The sequence below is a fragment of the Trichomycterus rosablanca genome, chromosome 18 (assembly GCF_030014385.1).
Source record: "Trichomycterus rosablanca isolate fTriRos1 chromosome 18, fTriRos1.hap1, whole genome shotgun sequence".
NCBI lineage: Eukaryota > Metazoa > Chordata > Actinopteri > Siluriformes > Trichomycteridae > Trichomycterus > Trichomycterus rosablanca.
In genome coordinates, this window is record NC_086005.1 from 1,134,272 (window position 1) to 1,152,283 (window position 18,012).

The following is an 18,012-nucleotide window of genomic DNA, read 5'->3' on the forward strand; positions in this document are numbered from 1 at the left end:
CGTCATCTAACCTGAGTGATCGGGCAAGAGAGGCAGAACGACACCAACCCAACATCCCTGATCACCACAAGTTTCTGTCACCTAGAACCTCCAAGTTCTGCACCTTTGTCTATAGTCAGAGTGGGCAGCTCCCCACACACCCCTAGTTTGGAAAGACTAATCAAAGCCTGAGTGAGTGTTTGTAGGTGTAATGGACTGGCGCCCTGTCACTGGTGTAGCAACAGACCATGACCAGGACGAGGTGATTAGTAAAGAAATGACGTGTAAATACTCAACAGGGGACAAACTTTAATAATAATAACAATAATATAGTTTTTCTCTCTGTCGACCATCCATCTCGATGATGTCAGCTGTGCATAACGATATCTCTATGAGTTCGCATGTGGCTCAGCAGGCCCATCCTGGATGCACACACCCTGGGGCAATGGGGGCAGGGAAAGGTGGCAGTTGGTGAGGCTGGTGGTTCTTTTGTTATGACAATATGCTTTCGACGACCTTCTTCAAAGACCTTGACAGCTTTTTTGACTATGCCTCACTAGGTTTGGCTATCGGCTGCACAGGTCTGTAGTTTATTGGATGGTATGTCGGCATCCTCGATGGGTAGCGTTTTCTCGGGCGACCTCTAGATCTTTGGCCTTGGAAGAGGGCGCTATACAGAACCTACAGACTCGATGCTGGTGGAGTTTGCTCTTTTGAGGACTTCCATGTTGGACACTCTGTCCTGCCTTTTGATTCCAAGCAGCGAACGTAAGATAATAATTCTATAATAATATTACCAATAATAATACAGTAATTCTGTTGTGTTTTGAAACAGTTCACCTTTACAGATGGAGAAGTGGATCTGTTTAGAGACAAACGAGATGGTTGGTGTGAAATTCTGAGCATTTGTGCTTTAATGAAACTTTTTTATAAATGTATTTTAAATAAGCAAAATGACACGATTGTTTCCAGCCAACTCGGACATCCTGGAGTACATCATCATCGTGGAGGTGAACATTTCACAAGCCATCATGATAGAACTCATCAGATCATCCCTGAAGTCGATCAGCTTTCCTGTACAGCTCGACAACTTCACAGAGATCAGTGCCGTGAACCTCACAACAGGTCAGCTCTAACTTTTCAACCGTGGCGCTTTTATGCACTTTAAAGCTGAAGGTTAGCTTAGGTGGCTATCAGCAACATAGGAGCGGCAACAAAATGAAACCTTTTGCGTTAGCTTGGACTCAAGTTTATTTTTGGGCTGCCTGCACGCATGAAGCTGCAAAACCAGAATTCATGTACCAGTCAGGACTATTCTAGTGTACTTCTCTCGCGGCCTTCAACCGCTGTGCAAGGACTGTGCAGAAGTTGAGGAGCCCCGTCTGCATGTCCACTAAGGCAGCGCTCCCCAACCTGTTTTGCACCACGAACCAGTTTCATATAAGATATAATTTCACAGACCAGTGGGGGAATTTAGATCATAAAATGAACTAGAGCTATAGAATTGAAAATCGGTGTGAATCCTGAGCTTTTTCGCTTCAATGAGACGCTGCTTCCACCTAGTGGTGATAAGAGACAATAACACACGAAGAGTGTTGGAAATTTCACTGCTCTTGTAGCATCTCTAATTATTTATTCTTTCTGTGCGGTTTGATAGTGAATGACCCATGGACAGGTACCAGTCCGTGGCCTGGTGGTTGGGGACCACTGCATTAAGGCACGGGCAAAAAAGAAGGGGTTGATTGACTGCACGCGTGTCAGAGGGGGCGTGGAGCAGGCGAATATACCCCCTCAAATGCAATGGGGATCCACAGCAGCAGAGGACTAATTGATTATGCTAAATCGACATGAATAAATAGAAAAAACAAACAAAAATAGTGATGCAAATGGACAAATATAAATGTAGCTACCTTATTTCTGCACAAAACTGGCACCTCTAATGGCTTAATGGCCTCCTCCTTCTTATTAATAACCACTTTATAACAGTAATTTATACAGACAGGTTTGACCTCACTGTTTAGTACAGTGTAGGATCTGTGATGTTTTTGGGCTCATTTGAAGTCCCTTACAGCATGGTGTTAACAAAATCTGTGTTGTTCCACAGTCTGTTCTTTAAATAGTTCTGCATACCAGTGCCAGTGTGAGGATCAATATTTCTGGCCATGTGACAAGTGCAGAAATTATGGATCCTGTGACGGCATCACCAATAACTTGTGTGGTTGCATCAGCGCTCTTCCAGATGATGGACAGTTCTGCCAACCAATCACTGAGCTCACTCGTATGTATAAAATCTTACATTAAATAAGGAAATTGAAAATATATGTACATAAGATCACAGATTGTTGTTTACAAAGTCTCACTGACAAAAAAAACGATTTATTATATTTATCTATGCATAACACCATGTTTTAATGCTCCTGTTTTTACTTTCTCTACTTTTCAGCATGTCCAACAACAGGTAAAATCCCATCACAGCACATTTTCTACTACAAGATGTTGAAATTCCTGCATTTATTAGCTCTAATTCTATCTTCTTTAATAATCCCCAACCACAGCGCCCCCGACTCCATCTGAATATCAGGTTGAGGTTGAGATGGATACAGTGGATGTAACAGTTCTTAATCAGCTGAAACAGATTCTGAATCAGCTCTCCTTACCCTACACTCTAAATGACGTCACCATTACTGATATAAACATCACTACAGGTAACTCATCCGTCACTTTCTGTTTAATCTTATAATCATTATATGTTACAGATCACTGTAGTCCTGTAGTGCTTCAGCTGATCGTATTATTCACCTCAACAGCAATAAAAGTCCAGTAATTAATTTATGTTATTACTTAAAATTTATAAGAACATCAAGTTATCAAAATAATACATTTAATTTATTATTAGTGTAAAGTGCACTCATGTTTCATCTGTCTTAAACTTTTAATATCACAGCATATATTTACACCGTCCACAGGCATAATATTCTGAGCACTGAGAGGTGAAGTGAATAACACTGATTATCTCATCATCACAGCACCTGTTAGTGGGGGGGTTATATCAGACAGCAAGTGGCATTTTATCCAGTCAGGGTGCCCATGCTGACCCCTGTCCACCGCCCAAAGCGCCAACAATGGGAATCTGAGCATCGGAACTGGACCACGGAGTGATGGAAGAAGGTGACCTGGTCTGATGGCCGGGTGCGTGTGCGTCTCTTACCTGGGGAACACACGGCACCAGGACGCACTATGGAAAGACGGCAAGCGGGCGGAGGCAGTGTGATGCTTTGGGCGATGTTCTGCTGGGTAACCTTGGGTCCTGCCATCCATGTAGATGTTACTGTGACACGTAGCACCTACCTAAGCATCGTTACAGACCATGTTCACCTTTTAATAGAGACGGTTCCCTGATGGCTGTGGCCTCTTTCAGCAGGATGATGCAAGAACAGTTTGAGGAGCACAACAACCAGTTTGAGGTGTCGACTTGACCTTAAAATTCCCCAGATCTCAATCCAATCGAGCATCTGTGGGACGTGCTGGACAAACAAGTCTGAGCCAGACACCACAGCACACCTTCAGGGGTCTAGTGGAGTCCATGCCTCGAAGGGTCAGGGTTGTTTAGGCAGCAAAAGGGGGACCAACATGATATTAGGAAGGTGGTCATAATGTTAGTCTTATTGGTGTATATATATACATATATACTGTATATATACTGTATATATAGTTTGAACAAAATCACCTGATTTAGTGTGATGTGTTTGTGTTGTTCCACAGTCTGTTCTTTAAATAGTTCTGCATACCAGTGCCAGTGTGAGGATCAATATTTCTGGCCATGTGACAAGTGTAGCAATTATGGATCTTGTGGCAACTTCACCAATAACTCGTGTGGTTGCATCAAGGCTCTTCCAGATGACGGACAGTTCTGCCAACCAGAGACTGAGCTCACTCGTATGTATAAAATCTGACATTAAATGAAGAAATTTAAAATATGTGTACATGAGATCACTGATTGTTTACAAAGTCTCACTGACAAAAAAACAAAATATTTTTATCTCTGCATTACACTTCATGTTGTAGCTTAAACTATTGTAATATTCTCTGATTTATTATTGTTTTGATCTTTATGTGTTAATAATGTTCTTGTTTTTACTTTCTCTACTTTTCAGCATGTCCAACAACAGGTAAAATCCCATCACTGCACATTTTCTACTACAAGATGTTGAAATTCCTGCATTTATTAGCTCTAATTCTATTTTCTTTAATAATCCCCAACCACAGCGCCCCCGACTCCATCTGAATATCAGGTTGAGGTTGAGATGGATACAGTGGATATAACAGTTCTTAATCAGCTGAAACAGCTTCTGAATCAGCTCTACTTACCCTACACTATAAATGACGTCACCATTACTGATATAAACATCACTACAGGTAACTCATCCTCCACTATACTGATCATATATTCAAACGCTGTTAAAATCTCACCTGATTTAGTGTGATGTGTTTGTGTTGTTCCACAGTCTGTTCTTTAAATAGTTCTGCATACCAGTGCCAGTGTGAGGATCAATATTTCTGGCCATGTGACAAGTGCAGAAATTATGGATCTTGTGGCGACGTCACCAATAACTCGTGTGGTTGCATCAGTGCTCTTCCAGATGATGGACAGTTCTGCCAACCAGTGACTGAGCTCATTCGTATGTATAAAATCTTACATTAAATACATACATCTAATAAAAGGTTTTTTTGTTACTCTGCATTTAAAAAACGTGCCACATCTGGTTCAAATTCATTATTATAAGACTATACACATTAACAACACAAACACTCACCATGCACTAAACAGAGATGGGGATAATGGACAGAAGTGTGTTACTTTCCATGCGCAATACTGATCCCTGTGAGAACCCACCACGTGTTGGGCGGGGCCAGTGTAAGAATCTGCAGCAGTAAAGGAAAGATATAAGCATATAAGGGTACCTGAGTATGAAACGATTGGGAGAAAAGAGGGCAAAATGCATAAATGAAAGTGAAAGCAGCTTACAAACTACTACTGTAATTAAGTCTAGCGCCCCTTTTAAAACTGCTATTCATTACCTCCACAGTGAGATATGAACACAATAAGGGTTCAAACAGGACGACACACTTACACTGCGATGTCTCTAAACTCTAAAAGACACAATACTGATAAATAAGTTAGGAAATGTTTTTGCTTTTTAGATATTAAACCTTTTTGGTTATGTGTTAATAATGTTCTTGTTTTTGCTTTCTCTACTTTTCAGCATGTCCACCAACAGGTAAAATCCCATCACAGCACATTTTCTACTACAAGATGTTGAAATTCCTGCATTTATTAGCTCTAATTCTATTTTCTTTAATAATCCCCAACCACAGCCCCCCTGACTCCATCTGAATATCAGGTTGAGGTTGAGATGGATACAGTGGATGTAACAGTTCTTAATCAGCTGAAACAGCTTCTCAATCAGCTCTACTTACCCTACACTATAAATGACATCACTATTACTGATATAAACATCACTACAGGTAACTCATCCTCCACTATACTGATCATGTATTCAAACGCTGTTAAAATCTCACCTGATTTAGTGTGATGTGTTTGTGTTGTTCCACAGTCTGTTCTTTAAATAGTTCTGCATACCAGTGCCAGTGTGAGGATCAATATTTCTGGCCATGTGACAAGTGCAGAAATTATGGATCTTGTGGCGGCGTCACCAATAACTCGTGTGGTTGCATCAGCGCTCTTCCAGATGATGGACAGTTCTGCCAACCAGTGACTGAGCTCACTCGTATGTATAAAATCTAACATTAAATAAGGAAATTGAAAATATGTGTACATAAGATCACAGATTGTTGTTTACAAAGTCTCACTGACAAAAAAACTATTTAATATATTTATCTATGCATTACACTTCATGTTTTAATGCTCCTGTTTTTACTTTCTCTACTTTTCAGCATGTCCACCAACAGGTAAAATCCCATCACAGCACATTTTCTACTACAAGATGTTCAAATTCCTGCATTTATTAGCTCTAATTCTATTTTCTTTAATAATCCCCAACCACAGCGCCCCCGACTCCATCTGAATATCAGGTTGAGGTTGAGATGGATACAGTGGATATAACAGTTCTTAATCAGCTGAAACAGATTCTGAATCAGCTCTACTTACCCTACACTATAAATGACGTCACCATTACTGATATAAACATCACTACAGGTAACTCATCCGTCACTTTCTGTTTAATCTTATAATCATTATATGTTACAGATCACTGTAGTCCTGTAGTGCTTCAGCTGATCGTATTATTCACCACAACAGCAATAAAAGTCCAGTAATGAATTTATGTAATTACTTAAAATTTATAAGAACAAGTTAAAATAATACATTTAATTTATTAATAGTGTAAAGTGCACTCACGTTTCATCTGTCTTAAACTTTTAATATCACAGCATTTATTTACACCGTCCAGGCATAACATTCTGAGCACTGAGAGGTGAAGTGAATAACACTGATTATCTCTTCATGGCACCTGTTAGTGGGGGGGATTCATCAGACAGCAAGTGACATTTTATCCAGTCAGGGTGCCCATGCTGACCCCTGTCCACCGCCCAAAGCGCCAACAATGGGAATCTGAGCATCGGAACTGGACCACGGAGCAAAGGAAGAATGTGGCCTGGTCTGATGAATCAGGTTTTCTTTTACATCACATGGATGGCCGGGCGTGTGCGTCTCTTACCTGGGGAACACATGGCACCAGGATGCACTATGGGAAGACGGCAAGCGGGCGGAGGCAGTGTGATGCTTTGGGCGATGTTCTGCTGGGAAACCTTGGGTCCTGCCATCCACGTGGATGTTACTGTGACACGTAGCACCTACCTAAGCATCGTTACAGACCATGTTCACACTTTCATAGAGACGGTTCCCTGATGGCTGTGGCCTCTTTTAGCAGGATGATGCAAGAACAGTTTGAGGAGCACAACAACTCGTTTGAGGGGTCGACTTGACCTTAAAATTCCCCAGATCTCAATCCAATCGAGCATCTGTGGGACGTGCTGGACAAACAAGTCTGAGCCAGACACCACAGCACACCTTCAGGGGTCTAGTGGAGTCCATGCCTCGAAGGGTCAGGGCTGTTTTGGCAGCAAAAGGGGGACCAACACAATAATAGGAAGGTGGTCATAATGTTATGCCTTATTGGTGTATATATATATAGTTTGAACAAAATCACCTGATTTAGTGTGATGTGTTTGTGTTGTTCCACAGTCTGTTCTTTAAATAGTTCTGCATACCAGTGCCAGTGTGAGGATCAATATTTCTGGCCATGTGACAAGTGCAGCAATTATGGATCTTGTGGCGACTTCACCAATAACTCGTGTGGTTGCATCAAGGCTCTTCCAGATGACGGACAGTTCTGCCAACCAGTGACTGAGCTCACTCGTATGTATAAAATCTGACATTAAATGAAGAAATTTAAAATATATGTACATAAGATCACAGATTGTTGTTTACAAAGTCTCACTGACAAGAAAACAAATTATTTTTATCTCTGCATTACACTTCATGTTTTAGCTTAAACTATTGTAATATTTTCTGATGTATTATTCTTTTGATCTTTGTGTTAATAATGTTCTTGTTTTTACTTTCTCTACTTTTCAGCATGTCCACCAACAGGTAAAATCCCATCACAGCACATTTTCTACTACAAGATGTTCAAATTCCTGCATTTATTAGCTCTAATTCTATCTTCTTTATTCAGCCCCAACCACAGCCCCCCCGACTCCATCTGAATATCAGGTTGAGGTTGAGATGGATACAGTGGATATAACAGTTCTTAATCAGCTGAAACAGATTCTGAATCAGCTCTACTTACCCTACAATATAAATAACGTCACCATTACTGATATAAACATCACTACAGGTAACTCATCCTCCACTATACTGATCATATATTCAAACGCTGTTAAAATCTCACCTTATTTAGTGTGATGTGTTTGTGTTGTTCCACAGTCTGTTCTTTAAATAGTTCTGCATACCAGTGCCAGTGTGAGGATCAATATTTCTGGCCATGTGACAAGTGCAGAACTTATGGATCTTGTGGCGGCGTCACCAATAACTCATGTGGTTGCATCAGCGCTCTTCCAGATGATGGACAGTTCTGCCAACCAGTGACTGAGCTCACTCGTATGTATAAAAACTCATATCTTGTTATCTCTTTTGAGATCAACCACACAGCAGCATATGATCATAACCGCTGCTTACCTGAGCTTCTCTTCTTCAAATCGAGACCAGATCTATATTCGTGTGCGGTTCCATTAGGGATATTATCCGCTTGTTTTTTTCCTTGGCATCCATCTTGTATGTTTCCAGAATATTTCCAGAAGATATAAATTCATATCCAACTGTGTTCGTCCACCTAACTAACGAAAACCGTTGTAGATCATTAATTCTCTCGGCTTTCCCGGTAAAGCTGACACCGGTCATTCATTCAGTAAACTGTCACTTATACCTCTACAACCAATAAAGAGAGACTGAAACTCCACCCAAAATCTGAATTCGGAAGCTCTGCTTGGTTTATACAGCTGTTTATCAAGGACTGAACCACGACTGATTCACTGAATCAGATGCACTGATTCATGAAGTTGTTTACACACAACGCCATAATGAAATAGAGTCAGCATAACACATGAATATTTACTATAGATAAGAGCACAGCTCCCTGATTCGATTCCAATGAATGATTTGTTTGAAAAGAGTCGTTTCTGAGTTGTTTGTACTCAGTGATTCAGTGATGCTTTTTCAGAGACTGATGTGCCACTGTACTTAGAAAAAAATAGCGATGGTGATTGTAACCAATATAAACTACTACTATCATAATCCTAGTGTTTTAGCTTAAACTATTGTAATATTTTTGTCTTTTGACTAAAATGTAATTTAGTTTTAGTCATCTGAATTGTTTTAGTTTTAGTCTAGTTTTAGTCGACTAATTATCATAAGAATATAGTCGACTAAATCTACAGTCGATTCAGTCGACTAAAATACATATTTGTTTGTTTGGATTTTAACGTTATGTTTTTACACATTGGTTACATTCATGACAGGAACGGTAGTTACTCATTTACACAAGTTTATTCGATTCTCAAGATTATATCGAACACAGTCATGGACAAATTTAGTATCTTCAATTCACCTCACTTGCACGTCTTTGGACTGTGGGAGGAAACCGGAGCTCCCGGAGGAAACTCACGCTGACACGGGGAGAACATGCAAACTCCACACAGAAAGGACCCGGACCGCCCCACCTGGGGTTCGAACCCAGGACCTTCTTGCTGTGAGGCGACAGTGCTACCCACTTAGCCACCGTGCTGCCCTAAAATAAATATAAAGGGTGTAAAATGTAAATGCTTTTTCATCAGTTTCCTTAAATTATTTAAGTCATTATATACACTTAAACAAAATGAAACATTTTTAATCAGTTATGGAATATTATTAATGTTTGAATGTGCAATACACACAAAAACAGATTGAACTTATTTCAAACAACATCTTTATTTAACTGACCTGCTTATTGAGCATAACAATAACAAAATATTAATGACCAGTAGTCCTGCTCTGCCTGAAACATATATGCATTGTTCATAACAAATTGCATATTACATTCTTTATAAAACTGGGTACCATAAAAGCAGCTGTGCCGTTATGTTGCCATTATACTGCCAGCGGTGCCAGATGTTTCAGATTTGTTGTGTTTTTACCCGAGATCGTCGCCCCACATGGTTTACACATCGTCTTGTTTTTCACGACGTCAAATGAGAAATGTGTCCAGATATTGTCTCTCCTCTTTCTCCCTGCTGACATTGTGGAGTTAATCTAGTTCCATGAGTTAAGACAGTTCACAGGCTAGTCTGGTCTTCCCGGGTTTAGATCAAACTTGTGCGAGTGTGCTCTTAACGCGGTACTGCAAAAGATTAGTACTGATTGGATGGCTAATCGGCTTGTCTCGCCCCTCCTCATACGCTAAAGTAGTTCTGATCGGATCTCTTCCTAACTTGTCCCTACCTTCCACAAAACGAAATCAGTTCTGATTGGATGTCGTCTCGTTTTTATTTGTTGACGAAAGTGTTGATTCTTTTCGTCATAGTTTTTATCCTTTTATGTAGTTTTTATTTAGTTATCGTCTTGTTTTCGTCATGAAAAAAAGGTTCGTTGACGAAAACTATGACAAAAATCATTCGTCAATGAAATTAACACTGGTGGCCATCTTGTATGTTTTCAGAATATTTCCAGAATATATAAATTCATATCGAACTATGTTTGTCCATCTAACTAATAATGATTTATTTTCTTGCTTTTGCTGTAAAAAGCTGAAACTGGTCATTCGTCAACTAAGCTGTCACATATACCTCTACAACCAATAAGGAGAGAGTTCTTCATTACCAGCTGACCTAAATCACTCACAGGGGAAAATCCCCAAAAAATGAGCATAACTGGCTTTGGATTAGAAAAAAATCTGAATTTGGAAGCTCTGATTGGTTTATACAGCTGTTTATCAAGGCCTGAACCACAACTGATTCACTGAATCAGATGCACTGATTCACGAAGTTGTTTACACAGAACGGCATTATGAAAGAGTCAGCATAAAGCATGAATATTTACTATAGATAAGAGCACAGCTCCCTGATTCGATTCCAATGAATGATCCGTTTGAAAAGAGTTGTTTCTGAGTTGTTTGTACTCAGTGATTCAGTGATGCTTTTTCAGAGACTGATGTGCCACTTTAAAAAATTGCGATGGTGATTGTAACCAATATAAACTACTTCTATCATAATCTAAGTGTTTTAGCTTAAACTATTCTCTGATTTATTATTGTTTTGATCTTTATGTGTTAATAATGTTCTTGTTTTTACTTTCTCTACTTTTCAGCATGTTCAACAACAGGTAAAATCCCATCACAGCACATTTTCTACTACAAGATGTTCAAATTCCTGCATTTATTAGCTCTAATTCTATCTTCTTTATTCAGCCCCAACCACAGCGCCCCCGACTCCATCTGAATATCAGGTTGAGGTTGAGATGGATACAGTGGATATAACAGTTCTTAATCAGATGAAACAGCTTCTGAATCAGCTCTACTTACCCTACAATATAAATGACGTCACCATTACTGATATAAACATCACTACAGGTAACTCATCCTCCACTATACTGATCATATATTCAAACGCTGTTAAAATCTCACCTGATTTAGTGTGATGTGTTTGTGTTGTTCCACAGTCTGTTCTTTAAATAGTTCTGCATACCAGTGCCAGTGTGAGGATCAATATTTCTGGCCATGTGACAAGTGCAGAAATTATGGATCTTGTGGCGGCGTCACCAATAACTCGTGTGGTTGCATCAACGCTCTTCCAGATGACGGACAGTTCTGCCAACCAATCACTGAGCTCACTCGTATGTATAAAATCTTACATTAAATGAGAACATTTAAATTATACAGTTAAGCTGGAAAGTCTGCACCCCTTTCATCTCCTCCACGTTTTATTGGGTTACAAACTCATTCTATAATGAATTGAGTTTTTCTTTTGCCTCAAACATCTAAGCACAATCACCAATAATTACAAAGTGAAAACAGGGTTTACAAAAGATTTTTATTTAGGGGTTACAGACCTGTACACACCCTGAGCCTCATACCTGGTTGATGCACCTTTGGCAGCAATTACAGCTTCAAGGCGTCTTGAGAAAGAAGCTCTGAGCTTGGCACACTTGTTTCTGTATTTAATTTGTGTCGGTACACGCCCATTATCAGCTTCTTCCACCGATGTTTGATTGGATTCAGGTCTGGGCTCTGGCTGGGCCGAAGCCACTCCTTTGTTCACTTGGCTGTTTGCTTCGGGTCATTGTCATGTTGGAAGGAAACCTTCACCCCAGTCTGAGGTCCAGAGCGCTCTGGAGCAGGTTATTTATCATCAAGGATCTGGGTGTACTGAGCTACATTCATCTTTCCCTCTATCAGGACTAGTCGCCCCGGTCCAGCTGCTGAAAAACATCCCCACATCATGATGCTGCCACCGCCATGCTTCACTGTAGGGATGGTTATAGCCAAGTGATGAGCAGTGCCTGGTTTCCTCCAGACGTGACGCTTGGTATTCAGGCCAAAAAGTTTTGGTTTCCTCAGACCAGAGAATCTTGTTCCTCATGGTTCCATGAGTCCTCTAGGTGCCTTCTGGCTGCCTTTTACTGAGGAGTGGCTTCTGTCTGGCCACTCTACCATAAAGGCGTAATTTGTGGAGTGCTGCCTGGATGGTCGATCTTCTGATCTGGAGTTCTGTTAGAGTGACCTTCGGGTTCCTGCTCACCTCCCTGTCCAAGTCCCGTCTTCCTCAATCGTTCAGTTTGGCCAGGCGGTCAGGTCCAGGAAGATTTTTGGTGGTTCTAAACTTTTTCCATTTACGGATGGTGGAGGCCACTGTGCTCATTGAGCAATTTTTCTGGACCCTTCTCCAGATCTGTGCCTCGATACAATCCTGTTTCTGAGATCTGCAGATGATTCCTTTGACCCCCCCCCCCCATGGCTTGGAGTTTGCTCTGATTTGCACTGTCGACGGTGGGACCTTATATAGGCTGGTGTTGGCCATCCCCAATCATGTCCAATCGATTGAACTGACGACAGATAGACTCCAATTAAACTGTAGAAACATCTCAAGCGGTATCAGTTAAAACAAAACGGGTGTCAGATCAGAGGACTCTGTACATCAGCACGAATGTCTAAAAACCTGCTTTCACTTTGTCATTGTGGGCGATTTTGTGAACTCAATATATTATAGAACGAGTCTGTAATGTAATAAAACGTGGAGAAGGTGAATCGGGGTGCAGACATTCGGCTTGACTGTAGTCTCTAATCCTCATCTCAGATTCCTCCACAAAGTCTCACTGACAAAAATTTATAAAATATATTCATCTCTGCATTACACTTCATGTTGTAGCTTAAACTATTGTAATATTCTCTGATTTATTATTGTTTTGATCTTTATGTGTTAATAATGTTCTTGTTTTTACTTTCTTTACCTTTCAGCATGTCTAACAACAGGTAAAATCCCATCACAGCACTTTTTCTACTAAAAGATGTTGAAATTCCTGCATTTATTAGCTCTAATTCTATCTTCTTTATTCAGCCCCAACCACAGCGCCCCAGACTCCATCTGAATATCAGGTTGAGGTTGAGGTGGATATAATGGATATAACAGTTCTTAATCAGATGAAACAGCTTCTGAATCAGCTCTACTTACCCTACACTATAAATAACGCCACCATTACTGATATAAACATCACTACAGGTAACTCATCCTCCACTATACTGATCATATATTCAAACGCTGTTAAAATCTCACCTGATTTAGTGTGATGTGTTTGTGTTGTTCCACAGTCTGTTCTTTAAATAGTTCTGCATACCAGTGCCAGTGTGAGGATCAATATTTCTGGCCATGTGACAAGTGCAGCAAGTATGGATGTGGCGGCGTCACCAATAACTCGTGTGGTTGCATCAACGCTCTTCCAGATGACGGACAGTTCTGCCAACCAGTGACTGAGCTCATTCGTATGTATAAAATCTGACATTAATTACTTTATTCTTACAGATCTTTAGCACATATTAGATAAAGTAAATGTAGTTTTCAAAACAAATAACTAACTAAACAAGTATATAAACACAGATTCCTCCAGCTATACAGGATCAGTTTCAGGCTTTATTGCATTTAAAATGTATTAAGACACGATGATTAATGTGGTTATTGGGTATAGCGCCCCCATTAGGACTGATGTGTTATAACCTTCACAGTAATACTGGCTCATAATGACACTATAATGGATTTGCATAGAGGACATTTGCACCTCTGTACTTGAGTTATGTGTGTTTCAAACAATAAAACTGTAAGTGTAACTGTAATAAACTTCATATTGTAATATTCTCTGATTTATTATTGTTTTGATCTTTATGTGTTAATAATGTTCTTGTTTTTACTTTCTCTACTTTTCAGCATGTCCAACAACAGGTAAAATCCCATCACAGCACATTTTCTACTACAAGATGTTGAAATTCCTGCATTTATTAGCTCTAATTCTATCTTCTTTAATCAGCCCCAACCACAGCGCCCCCGACTCCATCTGAATATCAGGTTGAGGTTGAGGTGGATATAATGGATATAACAGTTCTTAATCAGATGAAACAGCTTCTGAATCAGCTCTACTTACCCTACAATATAAATAACGCCACCATTACTGATATAAACGTCACTACAGGTAACTCATCCTCTACTTTCTGCTTAATTTCATAATTACGCCATTTAGTCAGTGGTGGATGAAGTAGCTGAAAGCCATACTTGAGTAAAAGTACAGGTATCTCACCACAAATTTACTTTGATAGAAGTAAAGTCGCCTCTTAGAATATTACATGAGTCTTAAAGTATCTGATATTAAATGTATTTAAGTATTGAGAGTAAATGCTGTTAATAAAAACGCAAGATTGTTCTTTTAAGCCTGTAAACCAGCTTAACGATGGAGCCAACTTCCCACCCACAGAACAACCAGCTCTAAACAATAATTTATAGAACAAAGTACATTTTGAAATCACGTCATTATTTAGTTTTTAACCTCATTTAACCCAACCCTATATTACCCTGTTCCAACTTTTTTCATAGATGCACAGATCAGTCATAACATTAAAACCACCTCCTTGTTTCTACACTCACTGTCTATTTTATCAGCTCCACTTACCATATAGAAGCACTTTGTAGTTCTACAATTACTGACTGTAGTCCATCTGTTTCTCTACATGCTTTGTTAGTTCCTCTCACCCTGTTCTTCAATGGTCAGGACCCCCACAGAGCAGGTATTATTTAGGTGGTGGATGATTCTCAGCACTGCAGTGACACTGACATGGTGGTGGTGTGTTAGTGTGTGTTGTGCTGATGGAGGTTTTAAACACCTCACTGTCACAGCTGGACTGAGAATAGTCCACCAACCAAAAATATCCAGCCAACAGCGCCCCGTGGGCAGCGTCCTGTGACCACTGATGAAGGTCTAGAAGATGACTGACTCAAACAGCAGCAATAGATGAGCGATCGTCTCTGACTTTACATCTACAAGGTGGACCGACTAGGTAGGAGTGTCTAATAGAGTGGACAGTGAGTGGACACGGTGTTTAAAAACCCCAGCGTGTGCTGTGTCTGATCCACTCATACCAGCACAACACACACTAACACACCACCACCATGTCAGTGTCACTGCAGTGCTGAGAATCATCCACCACCTAAATAATACCTGCTCTGTGGGGGTCCTGACCATTGAAGAACAGCATGAAAGGGGGTAACAAAGTATGTAGAGAAACAGATGGACTACTAGATGGTTAATTTGAAGCAAAACTCATGAGAAAATGTGTGACACTCTTTAATGGTCTGGTTTAGTTTGAATCTACATATTTGGGTAAATTGAGCTGTATTAAAAAATCTAGTCTGGGCCGGATCTACTCTCTGGTTGGCGTGTGTTAAACTCAAAAATATTGGTAGATGACACTTATTTTAAGAAAACACCCTTTCTAACTTGAAGCTAGCAGCTGAAAAATCATCAGCAGGTGAGTTTGTGTAAATGATGGACGTGTCTTCATGAGTTCTGCACTGAATTAAATCCAACAAAATGTAGTGAAGTGTTTTATCTGTGGTTCGAATGTAATGGAAAATGTGAGCTAGAGATCTGAGCAATCTTAATAATAAATATAAGAAATAAAAACTATGATGAGGTTGGAGGGGGAGTTAAGTTCTGTTCTGAAATGCTGATATTTCTGTATCTTTGGGTAAAAATAAGAGGCACTTCGTCTGATACAAACACATTTTCACTCTGATCGCTGTTAGAGATCTTTCGTTTGCACTTGCGCATTAATGTGTTTAAGCACCGATCTAACTTACAAGCGCAGATTCATCAGTCCTGTGTGCAGTCTGTCCCACATCTCACAGCATTTCACTCCCAAATAAAGCACAGATACTCCAATAATAATGAAGTACTGTAACAAAGTAGTATTACTCCATTACAATACACCACTGCATTTAGTAAACCACTTAGAACATCAGTTTAAAATAATACATTTAATTTATTAGTAATGTAAAGTGCACTCACACTTCATCCATCATAAACGTTTAAGCTCACAGCACATACAGCATATACTGGGTCATTCTATAATTTGGGGTACATTCCATGTCCAGTGATAATAATTATATTTATTCTAACTATTTTCTTTAAAAATGTCATATTTTACCTATTAATGGAAAACATGTTGTAATATCACAAAAACATTATGTGCATCCTATGCTTCATTTAGCTTGAAATTTGTCATGATCTTCCTAATTGAACAGTTTTTGCTGTGTCTGTTTTTTAAGTTGAGGGGGCCTTGGTTTCAAAATAACGAATAAAATCATTAAAGGCAACAACATTTTTTTTTTTTTTTTTTTCAAAAGTTTAAATACTAAAGAAAAATAATATTTTTTAAATTGAGTTTCTCTTTTAAATAATTTAAATATCTTTATTTATTAATGTCCACAAAAGTTCTGTCAACTATGTTACTAACAGAACTCCACTCAGCAACTCAAAAATGGTTTGTTCTAAAACTATGTGACCAGCATTACATGATATCATTTATCTCTGTGGAGGGTATATTGAACAAACTGTGGTGAATGTCCTCTTATTTTATCTATAATAGAACAATGAGTATATTAATTGACCGTCAACTATGTTACATACATTGTCATGGTTACAATTTTTTAAAATAATTTTTATTCAAATGTATGTTCAAATTAAACGTTATTCTGTTCAAAAAATGACATGTGGTCAGCCAGGCAAGGTCTACCACTGAAGTTATGGGTCAAAATAGGGAAATTGTCAACTATGTTACCTGTCAACTAAGTTACCTAGTAGTCTACATCTACTGTCCCTTTTAAATAAAAATAAAAAAAACATAATGTTTAAGCTTTGCAACTAGTGGATATGTTACACTAAAGGAATATATTAACTTGAACCACTGATTGTTTTATTGAGAGAGAACATTGTTTTTGTACTTTTTTGGTGATGTGAAATGTACCTCAAATTATAGAATGACCTATATACAATATATATATATATACATTTTCTGCATTTAACAGATGACTTACAGAAGTGCTTCCATAGTAAACATTTCATTTCTCAAGTTTTAGTAAACAACAGTCGAAGAACACAAATCTGCTGAAACCTGTTAGAACCAAAGTAGTTTTTTTTTTTTTTATGGAAAAAAATGTTAGTAAATAAGTGCAAGTCAGCTTAAGTGTTTAGTAAAAAGGTGATGAAGGTTTTTAATCATTTTTTAAAGACAGCAGGAGACTCAGATGTTCGGACAGACAGAGGAAGTTCATTCCATCACTTGGGTGCTAGAACAGAGAAGAGCCTTGATGCTCGTCTTCCTTTAGTCCTGGGTGGAGGCTCAAGTCGAGCGAGACTAGTGGTTTGGAGGTTGCGTGGTACAGAGCGGGGTTGGGTTTGATTAGACCGCGAAGGTAGCTTGTGGCTGGTCCATTTTTGGCTTTGTAGGCGAGCATCAGTGTTTTAAACTGAATGTATATATAAATAGTTTTAACAATCAAATCACCTGATTTAGTGTGATGTGTTTGTGTTGTTCCACAGTCTGTTCCTTAAATAGTTCTGCATACCAGTGCCAGTGTGAGGATCAATATTTCTGGCCATGTGACAAGTGCAGCAAGTATGGATGTGACGGCGTCACCAATAACTCGTGTGGTTGCATCAACGCTCTTCCAGATGACGGACAGTTCTGCCAACCAATCACTGAGCTCACTCGTATGTATAACATCTGACATTAATTACTTTATTCTTACAGATCTTTAGCACATGTTAGATTAAATAAGTGTAGTTCTCAAAACAAATAACTAACTAATTAAACAAGTATATAAACACAGATTTCTCCAGCTATACAGGATCAGTTTCAGGCTTTATTGCATTTAAAATGT

General features: G+C 39.2%; 1 pseudogene; it reads left to right on the plus strand.

Moving 5' to 3' along the window:
* Positions 1–932: 932 nt before the first annotated feature.
* Positions 933–18,012, plus strand: part of LOC134332857 (adhesion G protein-coupled receptor F5-like) — a 33,152-nt pseudogene continuing 16,072 nt past the window's right edge.